Genomic DNA, 25,522 nt, shown 5'->3' on the forward strand with positions numbered 1-25,522 from the left:
AAAAGAGTAAAGAATAATGTAAATTTAGAATCCTGATAATCTGGATTGTTACCTCATACTACAAAACATATGGGCTACAATCTAGAGAACTGTTGCACGTATTAAACAAGATATATATCATAGATAGCCATAAGAACACAAAAAGAGATATTCTGGGTCAGGCCAAAAACCAACTTAGTCCCACATCCTATTTTCACAGTGGCCCATCTAAGCAAACAATTGCCTTTTGAAATGCAAACAACAAATGTGCAAAATTCGGAATGTGATATTTCTAAAACTTAGCAACTTTTGCATTTGTCTAAAAAGATGTGGAGCTGCACATCTATGCTACAAAACTTTGGTGATGCAACCATCGAGTGTTTGTCTATCAAAGAACAAGCATCTTTATATCAGGACTGCAAATATTTTGCTCTCTTGCAAGTGGTGGACCTTTTCAGAACATGCAAATCCAGGTAGTTCTGCCCGACAGAATAAATTATTCCACGGTCTGATCAGCAAATGCATTAAAGAATCTAATTTATTCCATAGAATTGCTGGAATGACTTGTGCTTCTGAGTCTCCTCAGATGTTGAGTCACTAGAGGACTGATTGGCTGCATGAGGGTAAAAATAGGAAGGGAAAAAAAATCTCAGATAAATAAAGGACTCCTGTGCACAATCTAGCACTTGGGGGAGATCATCTGAATTTATGGGCACTTCCCAGAGGACCAGACCTTCATAAATCAATGCATAGATTACAAAAAGTTAAATATACAGGGTTGTGATTAAAAACACCCACTGGTTTTGCAATATGCACAAGTTGCTAACTTGACTTTTTTAAAATACTTTTTTTTTTTTTGCTATATATACAAACTGGAACAAGTATTTGGGTGACGAGAGGAAGGTTATGTCAAAACCTACCGTATTTCCATTTCAACTTTTCCGAAGTGTGTTTATTCATCTTGAAAAGTGGCACTTATTATTCCAACCTCCATGCAGTTATTTTAATTAGAGGTGTGTTTTTTTCATTCCCTGGAGTAGAATGTATTGAAAGCTATCTTGCAGAGTCTCTAAAGATCTCACAGGTATGCCACACCTTTTTAAATCAATTGCACAGCAGAAATTGTAGGGGTTTTTGGGGGGGGGACAAAACACCAATCCAATGAAATATTTAAAGTGTAGAAAAGAGAGGAAAGGGAACTATTTAGATAAATGTCTGATGTCCCATGAAAGCAGTTCTATACTAGTCCTAAGAAAAGCATATCCTGAGCTTATTTTTATAACGTGATCCAATAAGATTGCAATTTTCGGTGTGTTTACTGCAAGGATGGGGCAGTGGCTCTCTAAATGTTGTTGAACCTCAACTCCCATCAGCCCAAGCCAGTATGAAGATTGTATAGGGGTGATGGGAGTGGTAGTCAAACAACAACTGGATGGCCAGAGGTTCCCCAACCTTAATTTGCAGGCTACATGCACAGTCTATTACTGAAAGACTTTCCTTATTAACAATAACCTTTTTATCACCATGTTCATTATTAACATTACACTTCTGAGTGTTAAAAGTTGCTCCATTCACATACATAACCTCGGAAATTTTAAAGATACTCTGGATTTTTAGATGAGGGGGGTTAAAGCTTTGTGTCTAAAAGCAGCTACTGTGTCCATCGTGGCAGGGGCACAATTATCAAAATCTTCCTGCTTGTTTTCAGTCCAGTCTTATTAGCCATTGTCTTACACTTCTGATGCAAGGGACGCGGGTGGCGCTGTGGGTTAAACCACAGAGCCTAGGGCTTGCCGATCAGAAGGTCGGTGGTTCGAATCCCCGTGACGGGGTGAGCTCCCATTGCTCGGTCTTAGCTCCTGCCAACCTAGCAGTTCAAAAGCACGTCAAAGTGCAAGTAGATAAATAGGTACCACTACAGCGGGAAGGTAAACGGTGTTTCCCTGTGCTGCTCTGGTTCGCCAGAAGTGGCTTTGTCATGCTGGCCACATGACCCGGAAGCTGTACGCCGGCTCCCTCGGCCAATAACGCGAGATGAGCGCCACAACCCCAGAGTCGGTCATGACTGGACCTAATGGTCAGGGGTACCTTTACCTTTACACTTCTGATAACGCCAAGGTTGGAGATTCAACCCCCAGGACGGCTGCATATTCCTGCATTGCAGGAGGTTGGACTAGATGATCCTCAGGGTGCCTTCCAATTCTACAATTCTAGGACTCTACGAATCTCGAAAAGTCCGTAAAATATTATATAAGAGGGAAAGGGGATTGCTAATGTTTGTTTAGGAATTAGACATACGAGACATTATAAATGTGGAAAGGCTACAGCCTACTAGTTCACATGGACTTTTGCAAAAGAAAAACCTTTGCCAGTTGCTTTATATACCATAACTTATTTTATATAGGCTACTTTCCTTGCTGAGAATATACAACAGGGCAAATTAACTTTTATTCTTACAGTAAAACACCTTTCCTGATGCGTCTGTACACTGAGGTTCCATAAAAGTTTAAGTGGCTCATCACGGTAAAGTTCACACCTGACAAAGTATAACTAATGCAAAGCTCAGAGGTGTTATCATATCTCTTTTATGTTATTCCACTAGTTACACTTAACTAAATGCCAAATTACTCCCTTGGAAGCCCACAAATTGCCCCTGTTGACTCCCAGAGAGTGCACACAAAAACCGCCGTTAGAGCTTTAACCTATTTTTCATGGGTTAGTTCGAAACGGCTGTCCGCAGTTTGAGCCATGCAGAGCATAGCCTCCAATTTTGCAGGAGCATTTGGCTCTAACATCGCTTTTGACCCAGCCGCTTAAAAGCAGCTGGGAATGTCATGCTGTAGCTCAGAGAACCTCAAGCCCGGGGGGGGGCAAATGCGGCCCTCCAGGTTTCTCTGTCTGGCCCTGCACTCCTCCCCAGCCACACCCACCTTGAGTGTTTTTGCCTGGCTAGAGTGGAACATGCCCCATAACTCTTATTTGGCTGGATGGAGAGCAGAGATGGGTACACGAGCATGTTCAAAAACAAGTCTATGGTATAAAGGTATTATTTACATTTGTGGCTCCGCCCAATTTTGTCTCTGACCCCACCCACCGCTTGCATGTGGTCCCTGGCAGAGGCGGAGCTAGCTACTCTGGCACCCGGAGTGGCGCACATGCTGTGCTCCCGGGGGCGGGGCTAGCCTCCCACAGGGGCGCCACCCGTGTTGAGCGGCAAGTGTCCCAGAGGGGTGCTGCCCATGGCGAGCATCCGGGGGGGTTGCGCCGATGTCACCCCCCAGGGATGACACACCAGGGTGGGCTGCACCTACCGCACCCCTCTTCCTCCACCAGTGGTCCCTGGATGGCTGCCTAGGATAGAATTTGCCCCTCAGGCTGAAAAGGGTTCCCCAGCCCTGCTCTAGGGTACCTCTGAGTCTGTGAGCTCTTGGCAGTAGTGGTGCCATTTTGAGAGAACAGGATGTATCGCCAATGATCATTGCACAAGAGAGAGCTGTTCTTTATGGACATCTCACCTACATCCCAGGAGACGAAAGAGAGAGAGAGAGAGAGAGAGAAGTCAGTGTTGAAATGAGACAAACAGCAAGTGTTTACGTTGCAGACTCACATGCCTGAATACAACCACAAAAAACGGGAAATGATCCTGGAGGAAGCAGCTTGGATAATGATGAGAGCAAAAGATCTGCCGAGGAGCCACGTGCGCTCTAAATAGCGATTTCCTCTGAAAAAGAGCTGAGCTAACAAGACAGTGATTTGTCTCCTGGGTCAAAGGTTAAGAATGATACTGTGAAGACTGACAAGTTAATCAAGAGAATTGGCAAAGAGCCTATTGTGAGAAAGAATGATGGAAAGAGGAGGCAATCAAGGAGCACTCGAAAGGACGTTCGAGACAGCTGGCCAAAGAGGACAACGCTTCATTTTGTGCTTCCAAGAGCATGGCAGAGAACTGCTGCTACAGCTAAGGGAAGCCTACAGTTACAGGCCAGAACTAGGCATTGTAGGGGCTGGCCAACTAAGTTTTAATCAGAATAGGCCCCCTGAAATCAAGGAACAGGACTGTCATTAATTTGAACCGGTCTACTTGAACCGGTCTACCGATGGGTTATATACAGTCCTACTCAGAGTAGACCGATTGAAATTAACGGACCTAAGTTCATTGTGTCCATTATTTTCAACAGGTCTGCTCTGTGTTGGACTAACATTGAATACACTCCTAAATCATTCATGCCCAAAGCGGCAGTCACCCACAGGCCAGTGTCACCTTTTCCTTCTGTAACATCCAAAAGAACTTACCCAGATCTGTGGCATACAATGTTGTGCATTCAACACTCTACATCACTGACTGCTGTTGGCAGGGGAAGGAAGGGCAAGGAAAACATACCTTATTTTATTTTATTTTATTTTACAGCAGATGCATGTTGTCTCATAACACAAAGTTCTCCACAGTGGCAGAGCTTCATGCTCTGGCACCGGGGGCGGAGAGCAGGTGAGGTTGGCACATGTCCCGGGGTGGAGTGCGCCACCTGCAAGGGCGTGACATGCATTCTGGGGGCGTGGCGCGTGTTCTGGGGCCATGGCGCACCGCCTGCAGGGGCATGGCGCACGTTCTGGGGGTGGGGACAGCCACGATGGCACCCTACCGGGATTGCACTGCCGGGGGGCAGCGTGCTCCCATTCCCCCCCCTTCCTATGCCCCTGGTTCTCCAAGGGGGAGAGCTTGGGGTGTCATTGGAGAGTCTGCAGGATCTCAAGGCCTCCCATTCCCCTGATGTGCCTCTAACAAGGGAGGGAAAATACACGAGCCCTGGAGCTTTTACAATTATTTTTCCTATAACTGTCCCTCTCCAAACTTCTGCCCTGGCTGACGTGAGACTGGTAGTGCTCTGGATGTGCTTGTTCTTCTCAAATCCTCCCTCCACTGCCCTATTGAATGCTGTCAAAGAACATTGTTTAAAATTACAGCACTTCTATCCAGAAGAAATTTTGAAAGCATCCCACAACTGCAGATGGCAAGTCTGCCTTGTATATGTCACATATTGGACTATTCGCTTTCTGTTGCAGTTGGTATTCCACCAACAACTGTGATATTCATCTCACTGTCCACTGTTGCAAAATTATGTCACTATATATTATTATGTAAATTACTGGTTAATTACATCATTCCACCCCATTAATTTCATTGCAAAGCAAACCCAATTCAAACGGGGAAAGAAACATAATCAATTACGTATCACTTGCGGACTCAAAGCAACAACAACAGCCAATGCCAGTTGTACTCCCTATTTATTTCCGTTCTGACATGGGATCATAGAATCATGGGGTCATAGAGTTGGAAGGGACCATGAGGGTCATCTAGTCCAACCCCTGCAATGCAGGAAACTTTTTGCCCAGTTTCTTTTGCTCAAACCCATGGCCCTGAGATTAAGAGTCTCATGCTCTACAAACATTGGCAGTTTCCATCCCCACTTCCACCAAAATTTCCTGATATTATATATATTATAAAGTGCTCCGATAACTCAGCCCACCTCCTGAAAACTGGAGTAGAGATAGTCAATTGGCCTTCCGCAGATGAGGAAATTCCAGGATAAAGCACTATTTGCCCAAGACGACCCAATATCTAACAGGTGCTGAGGGCACCTTTCTTGAATAGCCATCAGGATGTATGTTCTATTATTCCCACCCTGGACATAAAAATCTATATGGATGAGCTGAACAGAACATAGAATGTACTTGCCCTTTTAAAACATAGGCATTCCTAGATCTGCATCCAGTGCTGAACTGGATCACTGTTAATGGATTCGTGCTTAGAAGCACCAAGATGGTAGCGTTGCCACAAGTGATATAATAAACAGCAGTGACATGTTAGCTTGTAAATTGTGTTCAGAGTAACTGTAACAAGCACCGTGTTTACAGCTAAGGGAAACTGATAAGAAAAAAACAAGAAACTTTGATCATGGTGGATTTTAATTTCTCAGATACTTTCCTGGGATAACAAGTATGCAAAAATCGGTAAGGTGGGGGAGAATGTTCCCAGAGGCAGTGCATAATTGCTTACTTACTCAAGTCAGCTTATTGACTGAACTTCATGATCAGAGGCGCCTCTCCACCTACAGCTAGGAAATTAGCCCGTCTTGATAAATAAAATTGTGCTGATCTTGGGATCATATGTGCACAATGTAATCATATGCAAAATAATGGGAAGAGAGAGAAAGGAGGGGGGAAAGATTGCTTCTGATTTAGTGAAGAAGCCAAAAAGGGTGTTTTGGAGGAGACCAGAATATATAAATTAGTGAGCTGTTGAGATGGAGACAAATTATGTCACAATATTCTCTACAAAAGGCCTTTCCACCCCTGCAGAATCAATAGCTTTGGGTAACACATACCACTGAGAGAGCTTGATGGAAGTGACACAGGTTCTCGTGACTATGTGAAGAATAATGGGAATTATTTACAAAACAGCTGGACATACTGCAGTTACAATTCATTCTGGCTACGTCTCAACAGGGGGAATGTAATAGAGACCAATCTGGTCCCATAAAATGACAGTAACAGAATGCCTTCTTGGGCGAGAAGGAAGCCTGCTTAATACGTTCCTCCCGTATAAAAAGGAATTAAGCAAAACAGTTAAAGGAGGGGAAAGAAAGAAACAAAAGTGGGTTTGTGCAGCAATATTATTGTGATGTGTTATTCCTAGCATTCTGTTTATCGTCTAAGAAATCAAGTTTGGATTTCGTACATACACATACCGGTAATAGCATTTTCATTAGAAAACGTCATTTGAGGCAAGCATATATGAAAGGTGAATGATAAAAGAATTGGAGCAGAATTGTGACTTAAACCACCCTGCCTCAATGTGGCGCCCTCCGTAAGTTGTTGGACCTCAACTCCCATCTTGTTTCAGAAAGTTCAAATTAGACAGGCACATCCTTAAATGACAACTGAACTGAATTTTCCCTCCCTCCCTACAAGGAATAAACCATAGGAATTCAAACAAGAGCCATTAGCACTATAACAGTGAACAGCAAGTCGTTATAAAATTCCCCTTTAAAGATTCTGAAGATGCTGTAGAAGATTCTATTGACTTAATCTTGCACCAATGCCTAAGAGAACATGTACATTTTAAGTTGGCAGAAAAAGTAAAACACTGTTGGTGCCAAGCATGTTCCTCAGCCAGGGCACTACCACTGATAAGCCTTTTCTCCACCACCTGGTAGCTCCAAACATCAGCATGGCTCTCTCTGAAGATCTGAACCACCCATGCAGGATGTTGGAAGAAGTACCTGGTTCTGAAGTCACTTTTCACTGCTTCCCACAGCCCCGTGAATAAAAAAAAAGCAGCTTGTGGAAGGCAAAAGAGCAAAGCAACATCACCCTGGGGTGTCCTTCTTCTGCTCAGATTCAGAGTGCACAGGTTTCTTGCTATTAACAAGAGGCTAAATTCCGCATAACCCATAGTATGAGATTGTGAGTGTAAGAACTGAAATGCCCCACTGTTTTCACTCCGTATGAAATTACAGGAACTCCAGTGTGGAGTCAAAGCGATAAATGTAGCTTCGGAAAACTTTTATTCAATAAGCAGTCCTGGATAGATCTTCTGCTTTGGCTTGAGCTGCTTTGGCTTGAGCTGCACCATAAAGGCATGCTATTGAAACGTACCGGTAACTTTAAATAGCTCACGAAGGCATTCCTATTAATTTGAAAGCGCTGCACCTTGCAGAAGCCTTCTCCCAATTACTAGAAAGATGCATATGGGGTAGATGTGCTGGTCAATGCTCACCTCTGTGCCCTCATTCATTCAAGGCTCTTTGCTTCTGTGCCTCTTAATTATAGCTGATTTTGCCCCTGGCCTTAATGTAAGGCAGTGATGTTCCCACAAGCTGGAAGGACATTGGAAAAGGACTCTGTCCCTGGTGAAAGGCTGAAGGTTTGCAAAATACAGGCTTCTTTCCCCACTGCGTATTTACTGCAAAGGAGCCACACTCACATTTACAGAGCACTTGCATGACACAGGGCACAAGACATTTTGTGCCTGCTTCAGTTTGTAGTTGTTGAACTCAGAAAATTCATTTTTTTTAAGCTCATGATGGAACATGATCCTTGATCTTCTTGGTCATCCTCCTCTGCTTGTCAATAATATCCCTCTTAAACTGTTGTGCGCAGAACTGGATGCAGTACAGTCATACCTTGGATCTCAAATGCCTTGGCTCCCGAACAAATCGGCTCCTGAATGATCGAAACCCAGAAGTGAGTGTTTTGGTTTTGGAACACTTTTTGAAAGCTGGACGTCCGGCGCGGCTTCCATGGCTTCCATGGCTCCTGCAGCCAATCGGAAGCTGTGCCTTGGTTTTTGAACGGTTCCGGGAGTCCACTCCCAGAAGGCATTCTGTTTGAGAACCAAGGTACGACTGTACTCCAGGTCGGGTCTGACCAAGGCAGAATAGGGCGGTACTATTTCTTCCCTTGATGTGGATTCTACACTTCTCTTGTTGCAGCCTAGAATTGTGTTGGCTTCCTTTTCTGCTGCCGCATCACGCTGTTGACTCGTGTCAAGCTTGTGCTTTGCTAAGGCCATTTGGATTCCAGAAGTCTGGAAACAGAGATACTATTTCATTTGCAGCTTAAAGCATAACAGCAATGACTGGGGGGCTCCTCTGTGTGTGGAAGCACTTACTGGTCTTGTACCTTTCCCTTCCCTCTGCTGCCTGCTTGGGTGGAGAAGGGAGAGAGAGAGAGAGAGAGAGAGAGAGAGAGAGAGAGAGAGAGAGAGAGAGAGAGAGAGAGAGAGAGACTCGCAGACACACAGGTCATTATTGCAGAGGATTCTTCAGAGACTTGCAGCCTGCTGACTAAAGTTTGCATCTTCTGTGAGTTCCCTTTGGGTGCTTCTCGCTCTTTTTGCTCGCGCAGCCTGACACTGATGCGAAGCGACACTTGCACCTGTTGTCACCATCTTATGGTAATTAGCCCTAAGTAGCAGCGGCAACCCGCCGCATCCAAACACAAGCCATTAACATATTGCAGCTGTCATCAGGAGAGAAAAGCTAATGGAGTTAGTGGATTTGCACACCATTGCATACCTCGACTCCGCCAGCGTTAACTACCCGCTCCCCATATTGGGGTCATTGGGGATGGGAGAATGAAATGTGGGATGAAGGCAGTCAGGAGTGAAAGAATACATTTTACTGCAGGTTTACTTTCATGTATTATGCATGCCCTTCAAGGTCACTGCATGATCATTTATAAGATTTTAATGAGATATCAAAGTGGAAAGAATGGAATGTAATTAATGGGATCCTTATTGGGTGGGGAAAACATGTTTTCTCTTTTTTAAAAAAAGCAAGCAAAATTAACAAACAAACAAATGGCAAAGGAGAGCGGATGATGACTTGGAAAAGTTTTGTCCACCAACGAAACATAATCTTCTGCTGTTGCTGTTGCTGTTGCTGTTGCTGCTGCTTGGTAGCCTCCTTTATTGTTAAAAAAAAAACATCCTGTCAATTGATTCTTTCCAGCTGGCGATAAAATAATGGAAAGAATTAACAGGCAAACCAGCCCACAGTTTCTCTTTGAATTTGGGAATACATGAATTTTTATTCTTAGGGGATAAACAGGGCTGTTTGCAGATGAAGGCCTGAAAGGCGACCTACTGGGAGACATTTTGAGTGGACTAAGCTGTATCTGCTGGCATGTGCATGAGTTAAGTGCTTGGATTGAGGCCAATTTAAAGCCCAATGCAAAATGTGGCACCCATGAACAGAAGCGGAAGGGATTCCCTGGAAGTGCTCATGTGTGCAAAAAGATTTCCTCCAAACTCATCGTCTGAGCAAATTGGTTCCAGAAGATCTGGTCTCCTGTGGTTGAGCAGATATAGTCTGGGGAATGACTCAAAGAGCCACTCCCAGAGGATGTAAGCATGTTCTTTTGGAAACGGTCCTTTGTCTTGCAGATGCCTCCAACAACAGGCTGTGCAGGAATTGCTGGAGATAACAGAGAAGGTAAAGGAGCCAGCAAAATGGCCGGCACTGTGGTTTTGATGAGGTTGTTTTTAATGCAAGGGTAGCCAACATGGTGCCCTCCTGATGTTTTGGACTACGACTCCCATCAGCAGGATCGGGAATGATGGGAGTTGTAGTCCAACAACACCTGGAGAATATCACAGTCAGGCCAGTGGTGCCTATGGAGGAGGCACTGATCCAGACACCTCAGAGCTTAAGATCTGAAACCGTCCTGCAACCATAGCTGCCAAGTTTTCGCTTTTCTCGCGAGGAAGCCTATTCAGCATAAGGGAAAATCCCTGTAAAAAAGGGATAACTTGGCAGCTATGCCTGCAACCAAGATGCCAGAGACACCCCTTAAACTAGAAGAGCTAGAAGTCCATTTGCCCTCTTATCGGGGGTAAGCATTGGGTAAGCCTGGTCTTCGTTGGAGGGGAGGTTGTAGCCTTGGTTGGAGGTACAGTGGTGCCTCGCAAAACGAATTTAATTAGTTCTGCAAGTCAATTCATTTTGCGAAAAATTAATCTTGCGAATCACGGTTTCCCATAGGAATGCATTGAAATTTCTTATTTCTTTTTTGCCCATAGGCATTTTGCGAGTCACCATCAGATCACAAGACGCATTCATCTTGCGAAAAAATCATCTTGCAGGGCATTCGTCTTGCGAGGTACACTGTATATCCAGTTTCACCCTTAGAAACACTTCGAGCGGATGGGTTTGAGTGACATGTGCTGTTGCATACCACAATGCCTATGGCCAAACCAATAAAGTTGTGGCCGTATTTGATCCCCAAACCAATATGTCATGTGTTGTCTAGTTATTTGCACCTCATGGAACAGGGTGGTTACAGGGCCTCGATACGCAAGCCCCTGAACCTGGGATAAAGTCTGCACACAGGTCCAGCAAGGAGCTAGCATCACTGCCTTCAAGGACCTTCTACTCCATGGAACCAGAATGTGAAGCTCCAGGCAAGAAGCCTGTCCCTTTAAACCCTTTAACTTTTCAAGCCCAAGATGTCCCAGCATAGAAGGTTTCAGTTTGATCCCAGACATCACTGGAGCTTATTGCTCATTAGGGACCCTCCTTGCTACTCTTCCTCCACCATGACTCGTGGGCTCTATCAGTCCAGGACAGGCATCCCCAAACTGCGGCCCTCCAGATGTTTTGGCCTACAACTCCCATGATCCCTAGCTAAGAGGACCAGTGGTCAGGGATGATGGGAATTGTAGTCAAAAAAACATCTGGAGGGCTGAAGTTTGGGGATGCCTGGTCCAGGATGACAGGCCCTAGGCTGTGCTGATTACCCCAAATAGGCAAAAATTTAAACTACAGGGAGAGAGAGAGAGAGACCTTTAACACCACAGTCCAGGAATGCTTTGATTTATTTTCATAAAGGGAATTGAAAATATTCACTCACGCTGCTGAGAATAGCAGTAGCAGGATTCAGCAGGTTTTATTCTATTTTATGGTGCGTTAAGGGCAAAATGTTCGGCAAACACCTTAATAAAGAAATGCCAATGCTCCAATATTTATTTATTTTTATCCATCTCTCCACCTGAGCTGATCTTGAGAATGGGAGAATGAAGCCATTTAAAATGCATGAAGGTACCATCTTCCCATTTATAAAAGGTTAAGTTCCCCTAAGTCAAGAGAGGAAGAGAGAGGCAAGGTGGGGTCGGGAGGGGAGGGGGGGGGAGAGAATAAAACCCTCTGAAGACCTGGGAAAGCAGTAAACACTGGTGGCAAGTGTCAGGAATTGATCCTGCTTTCCCGTTCCTGTCATGTCTCTAAATTTTATTTCCACCATTTCCAAGATTCTGGTTGGGTGGAGGGGCGAGAATGCCTGCGTGTGTAGGAGAAAGAGGGAGTAGAATGGCCCCAGGGCAATGCTACCTGTGTCTCTGACTTTTCTTCAATTAGCAGGCCTCCCTGCCTGATTGTGAGATGTGTGTCCGACTGGGGACTTGGACAGTTGCAAGGTATTGATTAGCTATAATGTGATGTCAAATCTGAATAAGAAAGCGCTGTGATCAAAAGCCTTTCGGCAGCGACCGGGTGCCCCCCAAAGCCAAGGGTCTGCTAATTTCTGATGAGCTCTGTTTTCCCTTTTTGTCTGAGGGAGATTTTCTCGGTTTACTCATAAAGGCTCTCCTGATAGGGAAAGTCCAGTGGGCCGTCTGTCAAATCCGAGACAACCCTGTTGTCTCGGATTTGACAGGTGCTTGTTAGTTTTTCATCCCGGATCACTCAACATGCACGGGGAAGTAGAAAGGAAGATTGCTAAGGATGCCAGGCTTCTAGTCGGCTGCTTTGTTGTTTTCACCAGGAAACTCAACGATCCCTTCTCCTTCATTAAAGGGAAACAAACCAGAAACAGCCATTGTATCGGTTTTCTGGAAACATGGGGACGTAAAGCAGTTTAGGACCACTTGTACACTCAAGCACCTAAAGAGAACATTTTATTCAAGGTTGCCAGGGTAATCTTCCTCTTCTTAAAATAAATAGAAATCGCACGCCAAGAAAAATGAAGTCCTCTGTGTTGCATAAACTCTGCAAGGACCCCAATTTTGCACAATTTAGGACCACAATCCATTCCACAAAACTGCATATTTGAATCTCAAGTACAGTAAATTAAAGGGGCTTTGGGGGGGGGATGGTTATAGAAGCTATCCCAACTGGATTCCACCCTGTATTTTGAAGTTCTGGATTTCCATCACAGTTTCTGGATCAGAACTTGTGGGCGGAGGAATCTGTTTGGGATCTGATTCTGGGAAAGTGTTTTTCAATTTGAGTAGGCTTCCCATATGTGAGGAAAATTCCTGACATGTCCTGGTTCTCAGGTGTAAAAATGGAGTCATGGGGGACTTTTGCCAAATTGGCAAGATGTCAGGGAAAACCTGGCTGTATGTCAACGTGATGGAAAAAGCAGTGGAAACAGCTCAAAAAGCTTAAATTAACTAATCAACAATTTGGGTTTGTTCCCAAAAAAAGGTCAACAATTTTGGTGGTTTCCTTTAAAAAGCTCGGGAATTTTACTTTTTTAAATATGTCAACCCTAGTTCCTAGTTTGAGTGTGGTATACAGTATGTGTGTTAAAGAAAAATTAACTGCTTTTTAAAAAGCAAACTTTAAAAAAACCCACACCTTTTTATTTGTCAAATTGTGCAATGTTGAAATTGTGCGATGGCACTGTGGAAATAAATGAGGACATTTAAAGAGATGCCTAGTGGGCAGGTTACTTTTTGTTCCGCTCACCACACATTTCTAGGCTGCAGCCTCTTTCAGTTTCCTTGTGGGTAATCTCAGAATGGTGAGCCAGATTTCTAAGAAATGGTTTTGAGGAAACCTCACAAGCAGGATCCTGGCAGCTATGCTGTTAAATCTGGATTTCCATCTGGAATTAAACCAAAAGAGATGCACCCTGATGATGGAATCCTGGAACAATCATGGAACAGAACTGTTCTGTGCTCCTCATCCATCGCTGTGCTGGGCTCTGAGACTTTAAAAAACTCCAACTTCCGCCCTGAATATCAGTGCAAAGACTGCATTGGCTACAATCCACGTCAGTTACTCTTCTGTATTGTTTGCAGCGTTAACAACGTTCACATATGGGGCAAATCGTGCGAGAGCGATCTTTTCTTCATGATTAACAGATGTTATTAATTGACCCATTATCCACCCTCCTAGGGAGAGCTCTGCAGTTCTGTAGTTTGTGTGCCATTTATGCTTCTTGTCTTTGGGCCATTAATGATCTTTCTGATTTACTTCGTTCAAATGGCTGCACACCCTCCAACATTCCTCAGATGAAAATAGGGACATTTCTCACTCCCCCTCTCCAACAGACCCTCCTTGATCCCCCCACCCCTTTTTTGGTGTTTCCCCAACACTTCCTATCAGAAGATGGGTTAACGGGTCAGTGCCACCAGCACTTCACCAAGGAGACACAGCACACACGTTCTCTGTTGTCCGGAGAAAACACCTTAATCCTTATTTTTTTTGCTTTGTTTCATTTCACTTTATCCTTTGGTAGATTTCCAAAAAGAAAAGCACCCACCGATAAATAATTATTAGAAAGAGGCTAGTTTACGCACGGCCCATGGCGGAGCAAGCTGTGCCATGCGCCTGGGGGGTGGGGCCAGCTGCCCACGGGGGGCACAGCGGGGCCTCCAAGGAGTCTGCCTGCCTCTTCCCACTCAGCCGCCCTACAGCTGAGGGGGAGGCGACGGGCAGACCGTTTGGGGCAGCGCGGAGCCTGAGGGCGCCCAAGCCACCGCGTCACTCCCAGGCCCCGCGGTGAGTGCTGCCCACCATTTTGTCACTCCCCCCCTCAGTGGGGATACCCGGGTGGCCCGCACCTACCGCACTCCCCATGTTACGCCCCTGCACATGGCTGCACAAAGAATTTTTTATTTTAAAAAATCAAGGCTTCTTGTGCTCCGCTCCCCAATCATCTTCCCACCCAGGGCGGCCCTGCCTTCTGCCTGACCATCGGAACTGGCACATCACATTGGATTGGGCCTTAGCAGTGGCAGCCTCCTCTCCTCCTCGCCCAAGGGAGGAGGTTGGCAGTGGAGGCCATGGAGAGGCAACGGGGTGCTCTCTTGCAGCTGCCACTGCCTTGGCCACTGCCCTGGACAAGCACCGGCTTATCCTCTTCCCTGAGCTCAGTGGCAGCAGCAGGGCCTGCTCTACATAGCCCCCCGGTGGCGCAGTGCACCATGGCGGGGGGCTGGTAAGCTGGGCGCGGAAACCAATTACGCCCTGCGAGGGCGGGGCGGGCGGCGGAGTGATCTCCGCCCCTCAGCACCAGGGCGCGCGATCTGCTCAAGACGGCCCTGGGCAGCAGCGCTGGTGGAGGAAATAGGGACATTCTGTGATCAGATCAAAAGCCAGAATGCCTTTCATAATTCTGGGACTGTCCCTGGAAAACAGGGACAGTTGGAGGGTATGTGGTTGTTGCAGGGCTATAGTAGTTTGTGTATCTAAGTGGGCAGGTAGGGGAGGTAAGTAATATGCCTCGTAAGTTGGGATACAAATGAGATAAATATGACAATTCTGGGGGATGAATCAAGGGTTAACATGGATACCTGTCTCCATATATGTGCACACCTTGTTAACTCTTGCCGGAATGAATGAATGAATGAATGGATTCTCACCGGAATCAATTGCACCTCTTTAAAAATGCTGCTACCTGGACCATCTGAACACAGTTTCCGCTGCTTTCCATGTTGATCCTGCAGGCCATCAGGCAGTCAGAACCATTTCTGTTCAGCACTGATCTCGGTAAATGTGCAATGCGCTACAGCAAATAAGGCATCAAGTATCTCACAAACATAACAGAGGCAGAATGAAATGCTCATTGCTAACTGGCTGGTTTTGTTTGCTTACATTCACACCGCTGCAGGCCAAGCTGCTTTCAGTACAATTGAGGTGGATTTAAACATTTGTGTTGTCCAGGCTCCAGTCTGCAATGTGCATCTCTAAGCAACTCTGGGCTATTAACATGTCTGCTTCTCTTTTTTGATTGACCAGTCCCTCTTCTGCATTCTAGTACTGTAAATGAAAAGCATCTGCATCAATGCACCTCCTTCAAATTTACGCGGTCCAAGGCTTCCAGGTCACGACCCAAAATTTTGCCTTTTCCCTAGAGACAAGGGCAAGAGATTCAGCAAAGGTACCTTCTCCCATTCATTGGTTCCCTGGTAATTGCAGCCTTCCATATCCCCAGAACTACATGTGTGTTCTAGAGCAGGAAGGACTACGTAGAATCAGATACACCTGCTGCTACATCTTCTTTAAAGGGGCAAAGCAAATCTCTCCACTGAGACCTGACAACCTGTCTAAGGGCACAGCAAGTCCCTGCTTGGCCACTTCACAAAGCCCTCCGGCTCCAGCCCAGCCCAGCTCATAGCTGTAAAACCTTCACGGAAGCTATTATGGATAGCCTAACTTCCTGGATCTCATTACCCTGGTGTTCTGTGAATTAAACTGTCTTCTGGTCCATGACCAGGCCCAATTCGAAAGTGCTGGTATTAACCTTTAAAGCCCTAAATTGTGCTCCAGGAACCTTCCCAAAATGCAGGATTTGTGGCTTTTCTTTTCACATCCCCGCGACGGGGTGAGCCCCCGTTGTTCGGTCCCAGCTCCTGCCCACCTAGCAGTTCGAAAGCATGTCAAAGTGCAAGTACAGTGGTACCTCTACTTACGAATTTAATGCGTTCCGAACGCACATTTGTAAGTCGAAAAAAATTGTAAGTTGAATCCCATAGGAATGCATTGGGAGAAAAAAAATCGTAAGTCGAAGTAACCCTATCTAAAAATTCGTAAGTAGAAAAAATCCTATCTAAACCACATCCAAGATGGCGGACGGAGCTCCGTTCGTAAGTAGAAACATTCGTAAGTAGAGTTATTCGTAAGTAGAGGTACCACTGTAGATAAATAGGTACCGCTCCAGCGGGAAGGTAAATGGTGTTTCCGTGCACAGCTCTGGTTCACCAGAAGCGGCTTAGTCATGCTGGCCACATGACCCGGAAAAACTGTCTGCAAACAAACGCTGGCTCCCTCGGCGAGTAAAGCGAGATGAGCGCCGCAACCCCAGAGTCATCCACGACTGGACCTAATGGTCATGGGTACCTTTTCCTTTACCTTTACCAGGCAAAATTGCATTCAAAATGTCTATATTAAGGGGGGGAATCATTGAAATGCTGGTGAATTTTCACGATGACTGTTTTTTAAAAAATCACAAGCTGATGTGAAAATGCATTTTCTTCCCCCCAAAAGGAAATTTTCAGGTGCTTTCTTATGACGCGGCTTTTGAACGTAACAAGCGTGCTTTGACTGGAAACCAAAAAAATGAAGTACAAGATCGTCTTTATAAAGCTGTTATGAAATCACTTTTGAATACGTCAGAGAGAAGCAAAAGATTCCTTTCCCTCATCTACCTGGGCTCTCTGCCTTTCTTTTCCAGCTCTTGGAAATGTAGCTGCTGGTCCCCTTCCAGCAGCGCTTCATAGTCAAGCTGCCACATTCAATTTCCTTTCTCTTGCAAATAAAAAATAAAAAGAGAGAGGGGAGGGAGGAACCCAGACTCTAGAAGAGCTTCCAGCATTTCTCTTGCACCACGAGTGTATTTAAAGATGAATGATGGCAATAAACTGGTGCTAAAAGGACGACTTTGAGGAAAGGGGTCACATTTAGAGCTTTGTTTGCCTTTTATCCTTTACACTGTATTCTGGGATTGTCATGTGGTGGGATTTTTTTTAAAAAAAATTGTAATGTATCCATTAGCTTAGAATGCTACATCTCCATAAAACATCGCGGAAAATGCAGCATTGTGAAAATAGGAACACATATATAAAGGGGGCGCCCTTTATTTTGTAACATTCCAGTTCCATTCAAATTCTATAGGATAGAAAGAAAGAAAGAAAGAAAGAAAGAAAGAAAGAAAGAAAGACCCATAGATTTAAATTTGATTGTTGACTGCCTGGTCAAAGTGCTCTGGGTGGTGCATGCAAAGCTGAAACAAGATGCAAATAAAACATTTAAAATCTATCAATTCAATTTCCTGCCTAAAATACAGCACAATCAAAATAACAGAGGGCTTGTCCACACTTTCATTTGTCTTGTGCCTACCGGTAGAAAGCATGGATCTGGGTGGTTTTCCACTTGACCCACACTTTTTAGGGATAGTTCAAGCAGTTTTCCACTTGCCCTGCCCTTTCCCCAGGGAAAACCCAATCTTTAGTGCTAAATCGGAGCAAACGTCAATCCGGAGAAAACCTGGATTGCCCTTTGCTCCAATGGAACGCTAAAGAGCAGCCTTCCCCAGAGTTTAAAATGTTAATCCCTAGATTACCCACTTTGGGTCACTCCGATGACCTCAGTCCTCATGCACATCCCAGATGAAAAAGAGAGGTATCAAGCTGAAAAATTAGGGATGGTTCAGAGCTGAACCCTGTGGGAGACTGGCCATCTAAGAGTTATTTCAGGCCACTTTCCTGAATGTTCGGATTCCATTAAAGGTGGGGGGGGGACACACACACACCACGAAATTCCTAAACCTATTCACCCATTGAACTCACTGGAACTTACTTGGGAGTAAACATGTTTCATTTTTGTTATGAAGCTATAGTGAAAACAATGTGGTCTCATACTACCCATTTTTTTGCTGTACTGTATAAGGAAAAAATAATGGTGAACTTAAGTCTCCCTGATGTCAGTGAGGAAGCATAGCGAAGTCCAACTCTAAGTATAATCAACCCATAATTCATGAGAGGTTTGAACATTTGACAGTGCTGGATATATAAATGAGCCTTCTTTTTTTATCTGTTTTATGGATCTATTTCTAAAATGCCTCTCTTGCCCTTCAGCAGCCAATTGGCATTCCAGGGATAGCTTCCAAGATGCATCGCACACACACACACACACACACACACACACACACACACACAGTTCTATTTATGAAAGCCATGACAAAGGGCATTTTTAATTCGTGAGGAAGCCATCAAGATTACACCGTGGTATACAGTGGTACCTCTACTTACGAATAACTCTACTTACGAATGTTTTTACTTATGAACGGAGCTCCGTCTGCTATCTTGGATGCGGTTTAGATAGGATTTTTTCTACTTACGAATTTTTAGATAGGGTTTCTTCGACTTACGAATTTTTTCTCCCAATGCATTCCTATGGGATTTGACTTACATTTTTTTTTTACTTACGAATGTGTCTTCGGAACGCATTAAATTCGTAAGTAGAGGTACCACTGCACATTTATTCCCTGTACTTGAGTCACAAGGACCACTGTCAAGAGATGCACTCCAAGTTATGGTGTGGACTCTGAGGGAGATGGGATGGAAGGACCAGGGGCTAATAAAGTGGTAGTCAACCTGATAGAAGAAGGTTACAGGTAGGTAGCCGTGTTGGTCTGGATCGAAGTAAAATAAAAAAAATTCCTTCAGTAGCACCTTAAAGACCAACTAAGTTTTTATTTTGGTATGAGCTTTCGTGTGCATGCACACTTCTTCAGATAGAAGAAGGAGACCAATTTAAGTTAAAATCATATGAACAGTTGAAGAATAAGCTTGACGATTGGCTTCAATACCACCAGATTAATGAAGTATTTAAATTGGATAGGAAACTTGGTTTTCAATCAGAGAAGTCAAGGTTGGAAACAGAATTGTTAGAACCAAAAACAAAAATACTTTCCAGAATGTATAAGTTATTGCTTGAGTGGCTAAGAAAGATGAACAAACAAAGAATGTTATGGTTTTGTGGGCAAAGGATGTTGGACATAATATTTTGATGGAAGATTGGGAAAAACTTTGGAAACAAAATTTAAAATTTACTGCGTGTAGCCTTTTAAGAGAAAATATAATGAAAATGATGTATAGATGGTATCTTACACCAGTAAAATTAGCAAAGATTCATCATAATCAGGATAACAAATGTTGGAAATGTAAGAAAGAGGAAGGATCTTTCTATCATATGTGGTGGACTTGCCCACTAGTAAGGGATTTCTGGGAGAAGATTTATAATGAATTAAAGAGAGTGTTGAAAAACACATTTCCAAAGAAACCAGAATCCTTTCTATTGGGTGTAGTGGTAAGAGAGATCCCTAAGAAAAATGTAAATTTCTTTATGTATGCTACAACGGCGGCAAGAGTACTATTAGCTAAGAACTGGAAGACTCAGGAATTACCAACAGTGGACGATTGGCAAATGAAGATGATGGAATACATGGAACTGGCTTGAAATGACCGGGAGAATCCGCGACTGGGGAGAAGAAGCGATAGAAGAAGAATGGAAAGAATTTGAAAAAACATGGTAAACATGGTAAAATTGCATATTAATATTAGATTTAGAAGTGTATAGAAACTGTGGACTGAGGAAAAAGGAGAGATAAATAGAGGCATGAGAGATTGAAATTGTATGAAATTTTTAATAACTGAATTGGAAATTGCTAAAGATAAAGAAGAAATGAACCACAGTTGGAGGGAACTCAAGGAAGTCCCTCTTTACAACGTTAAAAGAAAAAGATTGTGTATTTGGACTTTTTGTGTTTTTCTTTGTATTGTTATGTTTTTGTGTTTACTATGCTTTATTGTGTTGTTTGTTTTGGTTGTCTTTTATTGTAAAACAAATAAAAATATTTTTTCAAAAAAAATAAAAATAAAGTGGTAGTCAACCAGGTCACATCCGTACTACACATTTAAAGCACTATGGTAGCACTTAAAAGAGTCATGACTTCCCCCCAAAGAATCCTAGGAGCTGTGATTTGCTAAGGATGTTGACAGCTGTCAAGAGGACCCCCGCCAATGCCGTCACAGAGCTACACTTCCCAGAATTCCCTGGGAAGAGGGATTGTTTGTTAAACCAATCATAACTCTGTGAGAGGAAGGAGGACACATCTATTTCCTGTAAAACCCATTAGAGGTTTTATTTAGCTGTATATACACTTTGTCAAATAATGATATTGCATATGTGGTCACAAGGCCTCTTTCCAAAGGATTCTGGGCCTTGGAAATGTGATGCAATACTTTCAGTTCTGAGTGCTTAGAGAGCCTGCAAGGGTAGAACAGTCAATTGCTGCAGGCTTTCACCTTACAGCACATGGGGGTCAACAGGACCAGAGAACGGGCACAGCAAAGCAGCAGGCAAGACCTGCCCTTCTTCCATGTTTGACATTGAAGTCTTGAACACAGATAGAATCAGTGATGGTGCAGAAATCATTAATGAGAGTGTGGGAAAGATATAAGGATTTAATAGAACAAAAAACACATTGGTGGCTATCACCAATAGATGCTTCATTACTCAAACCGCTTGGCAAAATGGGAAAGTGGCCTACGTATAGAGATCTATTGGAAGATCAAGAAGGAATATGGAAACTAAAAGACTCTGAAGAAATTAAAGATTGTTTTCAGAGTTGGTTGCATTACAGACAATTAAATGAGATGTTTAAGGAGGATAAATAAAAAGGGTTAGCTATACAATTTCTAGATTTCTAAAGGAGGTGATAGAAGAAGAAGTGAAACTACTGAAGACAGCATATAGCATTCTGCTAGAATGGGAAACGAAAGTCGAGGAGGTCAAATCGGTTGTGATCAAATGGGCGCAAGATATAGGACATAATATACAACTTGAGGATTGGGGAAAATTGTGGAAAGTAGATTTGAAATTTTCAGACTGTTCTCTTTTGAAGGAAAATTACATGAAAATGATGTACAGATGGTATATTACACCAGTAAAACTGGGGGAAATGTACAAAACTGGGTCGAACATATGTTGGAAATGTAAAGAAAAAGAAGGTACTTTATATCATATGTGGTGGGAATGCAGAGAAGTCAAGAAATTTTGGGAGATGATGAATTGAAAAAGGATGTTCAAAATGACATTTGTGACAAAACCAGAAGATGGAAGAATGAGGAAATCCCAATGAAAGAATGGCAAGAAAAACTGATGAGCTATGCGGAGTTGGCAAGGTTGGCATATGAACTACATTAGAAGGACAATCGTGACTTCAAAGAAGAATGGGAACTTTTTACAAACTATTTAAAAAGATAACAAAAGGATTTGGACTCCTTGGCAGGTTTTGAATAAACACCCACAATTTATTAGTAGAACACGTGATAGATAAAGTAATGATATGTAGAATTTTACAACATGCAGAGAACAATATGTACAAACAAACCAGAGAGGGGAGCTGAGGGAAGCATAGCTGCCAAGTTTTCCCTTTTCTCGCGAGGAAGCCTATTCAGCATAAGGAAAAATCCCTTTAAAAAAGGGATAACTTGGCAGCTATGGAGGGAAGTCCTTAGAGGGTGGGAGAGGGAGGGATGGGAGGGGGAAAGGGGGGAATGTAATTGGTTATGTTATTGGTAATTTGTATTGGTTAAAAGTTTCTTTTCAATAAAAAATATTTTTTTAAAAAGAAAAGAACCAGTGATGGTGAAGAAAGTAGGAGGCACAGTTGTGGAACGCCCTTCCCAAAGGAAGTTCTCCAGGCCTCATCCTTTCCTGCCTTTAAGAAGCAGGTGAAGATGAAATTCTTTATGAAGGTCTTTGAATGGTAGCTAGCGTGTTAATGCTGACTGCTGGACAGAACTGAATGTGTCTTACTTGTTTTAATTGCCTTCCTGTGACTCTCTTGGAGAGGGTTCATTCCTCTCCTAAGGTCAGCGAGAGAAGAAGTGGTGTCCATTGCCCATTAGCCTCTGTATGTACGCATGTTAGAGAATGAATATTTCAAGAGCCCCTAGTAAAAATACAGGGACTTAAAAGGGAGATGTCAAAGAACCTTATGAGATTCATAAATCCTTTGTGAAGTGTGTGTGTGTGTGTGTGTGTGTGTGTGTGTGTGTGTGTGTAGCGGTGGAATTCAGTGCTCAAGCCATTTATTACCGTACAGGGGAGCTGAAAAGCAGCCTTGCATGGAACCCGACACTCCCGTGCTGAGTAAAACCGACACCGAAGAAATATTCCGTGTTGTGTTACAGGCTCTGAAAACATAGCAAATGGCAGGAGCCTCCCCCCTTTTAAAGAGCCCTCACTCTTGTTCAATAACTTCAGCTGTCAGAGCCCAGAGCAGAATCAAACAGAATTTCAGAGAATCAAAAAGGGCCGTCTCTTAGCAACTCTGTCAACAAATTTAAATTGCTGCATATCATGGGCTCCTCTGCAAATCATTTGCATGTGAGATTTGTAAACATGACTTTTCATTGTGCATCCTGTTGTTATGGTGGGTGGAAAATTGGAGGGGTGGGTTGGGTTGGGGAGCTGCTCAGCCAAAAGGGCAGTAAAGGGAGAAGCACCACCATCAAAACCGTCACAAACAGATTGTAGAATCAGTCACCAATGAATTCCATCCACCTTGCTTGCGAGATTACTCACATATATTGCAATGTTTCTTACTTGCTTCTCCGCAACTAAAAACATTTTGGATTTCTTTGCATACTTCAATATGGAGCCTAATTTAAGCATCGTTAGACTGGTTTTGTTATATTTCTCAAAACCAAAGTGGTGAATGCCACTTAGTGGAGCTGATTTCTCCAAAGGCAGGTGCGCATTTGGCTGAGATATTCCCCACTGCAGTGATCAGTTTGTGTAGTTTGGTTCTACAGGTTCAATAAACACAGTCTCTGTTCTGGAAAAGACCTGTGTGTGTTACTGAGCCCATGTGTCAAGACGTACTGCAACTATGGCTCCTCGATCCTAGTAGACAAGACTCTTGGAACCAGTGTTTGAAATTTGCCAGGCGCCAGGCAAATTTTGCACCTGGCTATCAGCCACTTGCAACCAAGTAAAGATGCCCACGTGCCAGGAATGCACCTGAGGTCTCCACCATCTGGAGATCCTGGGGGTCCTTGGATCTGGCCTGTTTTCACACATTAGCAACACATCCTGTAGAATTATATCTGTTATATTTTATCTGCACAATCCTAATGAATTTCAGGAACCAAAAAATTGCACTGAAAAAAATGACTTTTGAGCTGTCTGACCTCCCAAATGGCAACTAGTAGGCATTCCATTTAGCAACTGCAACCCTGCTTTAAGGAGCCATTTGGCACCTAGCTTACATATCTGAATTTCTAACACAACTTTGAACGTATGCAAGTGAAACACGGGTTAACCCAGGAGGCTTGCTATCAAGTCTAACTAGTAGACAGGCATTCCTGAACCCATTGTGAAAACATGTTCTGCCTTTGGCACCAATGGGAGTTTCCTCTGAATTGCAAATAGCAGCTGGGGAGAGATGATTGCCGCTAGGATGGTAGCAGGTAGGACAAGAGTTAACCCTTTCCCAAGGCTGCTCAGGCTTATAATCTACAGTTCAGCAATTAACATCACATACAATTTGGCCCTTCTAAACCTGCACCTGGGACCAGCTTGTTGTTGTTGCAGAAGTCCTCCTCATCTTATTATGGTACAATATATATAATATTTATAAATATGCTTTTAAATGCTCCCAAATAATTAGTCCGTTCAAATAAAATCAGCAAACTAGATGCAGTTCAATCTCAAGATTGAGGGGAGCTGAGCTCCATCCCAACGGATATTACGGTGCTGTAGAGGCCTCTGCCCCGCAGACTTGGCGTGCCTGCAAGAGAATGAGAATTCTGGGAATTGGGTTGAGAGAAGAGAACTTGCATGGCAGTGAAGAAATGGGCTGGAGGGGGGTTCTTTGAGGCCCCACCAAGAGCAGAGCACACAAAAACAGAGAGAAAGAGGAAAACCCAGGAAGAGAAAGATGCTTTTGTGCTGGGTGAAGTGGGGAACATGTGGGCCTCCAGAAATCATTTGACTGCCAGTCCCATCAGTCCTGACCACTGGCCATACTGGCTTGGGTTTATGAGACTCAGGAATCCAGCAACATCTGCCACAAGTCCCCCGTTCCTTACAAGTTCACCCATAATGAATAAAATATTGACTACAAGACACAGCACATGCACACCATTTAAATGGCAATGCCCACCAACTTTTTTGGGAAGACTCCCTCAAATATTTCAGGGGTGGGGGTGGGACAAAGGAACCCTGGCCCTTTGTTAGCTCCTATGCACCAGATGTTATCCTGGCTTAGGGACCCGGGATTTAGAAGGGTCCCTTGCAGGCCTGACTTGCAGTTTGCTCACTTACCACCAGGTCCAGCTCTCATCTGCAGTGGCCAGCTAAGCATCTGCCTCCACCATCTCTTAAAAGGGCCAAGGCAAAGACCTTATTCTCAGAGCCAGGCACTGCCTGTTCATTGGCTGCGGTTTGCCTCATAATTTTAATCTTAGAATTTTCAAAAAGCTGTTTAAATGTCTTTCTAGCCACTGTGACAAACCATGGCAACGGCATAAGCATTCTTCTGGCCATCTTTCTGAGGTTGCCTAATTCTGAGAAGATTTGTCACTTCTGAGAGCCCCAATGTCGATTTCGTGTTCTCATTTCCCCCCATCTTAAATTCAGTTCTCCACATTTCCACATCAGATTGCAATTTTATTCTTTAAAACTTCCTCATGAAAATTCATTAGCATTTTAGTGCAATTTTCTTCCAATATGCACATCTCTGCAAAGCAAGTTTGCCTAATATAATGGCTCTGGATAGGTTTTCATTAATACAGTATATGCATTTTACATGCAAACTTTAATCTGGCATATGCATGTGTGCACACCTGACTTGGATGGAGAACCACATTGCGAAATCTTGAGAAAGAACTGTGGATTTCGAAGGATGGTTTGTGTGTTGTTTGGGAAGGTTACTCATATCTAAGATGTCCCGAACACTCTGGGTTTTTTTTTGCTATAACCCACTGACACAGATATCCCTATGGAATTAAAAACTATTATCTGTCTCCAGCTGTTTTGTTTGAGTAGAATCCATATTGGAAGGAAGGAAGGAAAGAAAGAAAGAATCGAAGCATATGGTGCTACTGAAGAGAAAGCAACATGAATATCTGTAATGCTCAATTGGCTCCCAGATGTTTTCTTAAACTGCAATGAACGTTTGAGTTTATTATACTGTACTAATATAGGCCCTGCCATGTCTTTAAATTTATGGCTTCAAATGA

General features: G+C 43.7%; 1 long non-coding RNA gene across 2 annotated transcripts in view; it reads right to left on the reverse strand.

Moving 5' to 3' along the window:
• Nucleotides 1–25,522, reverse strand: part of LOC148685853 (uncharacterized) — a 208,790-nt gene that overhangs the window by 82,735 nt on the left and 100,533 nt on the right. The window lies entirely within an intron of this gene.

Source organism: Zootoca vivipara, chromosome 4, assembly GCF_965207765.1.
Source record: "Zootoca vivipara chromosome 4, rZooViv2.hap1.1, whole genome shotgun sequence".
Taxonomy (NCBI): domain Eukaryota; kingdom Metazoa; phylum Chordata; class Lepidosauria; order Squamata; family Lacertidae; genus Zootoca; species Zootoca vivipara.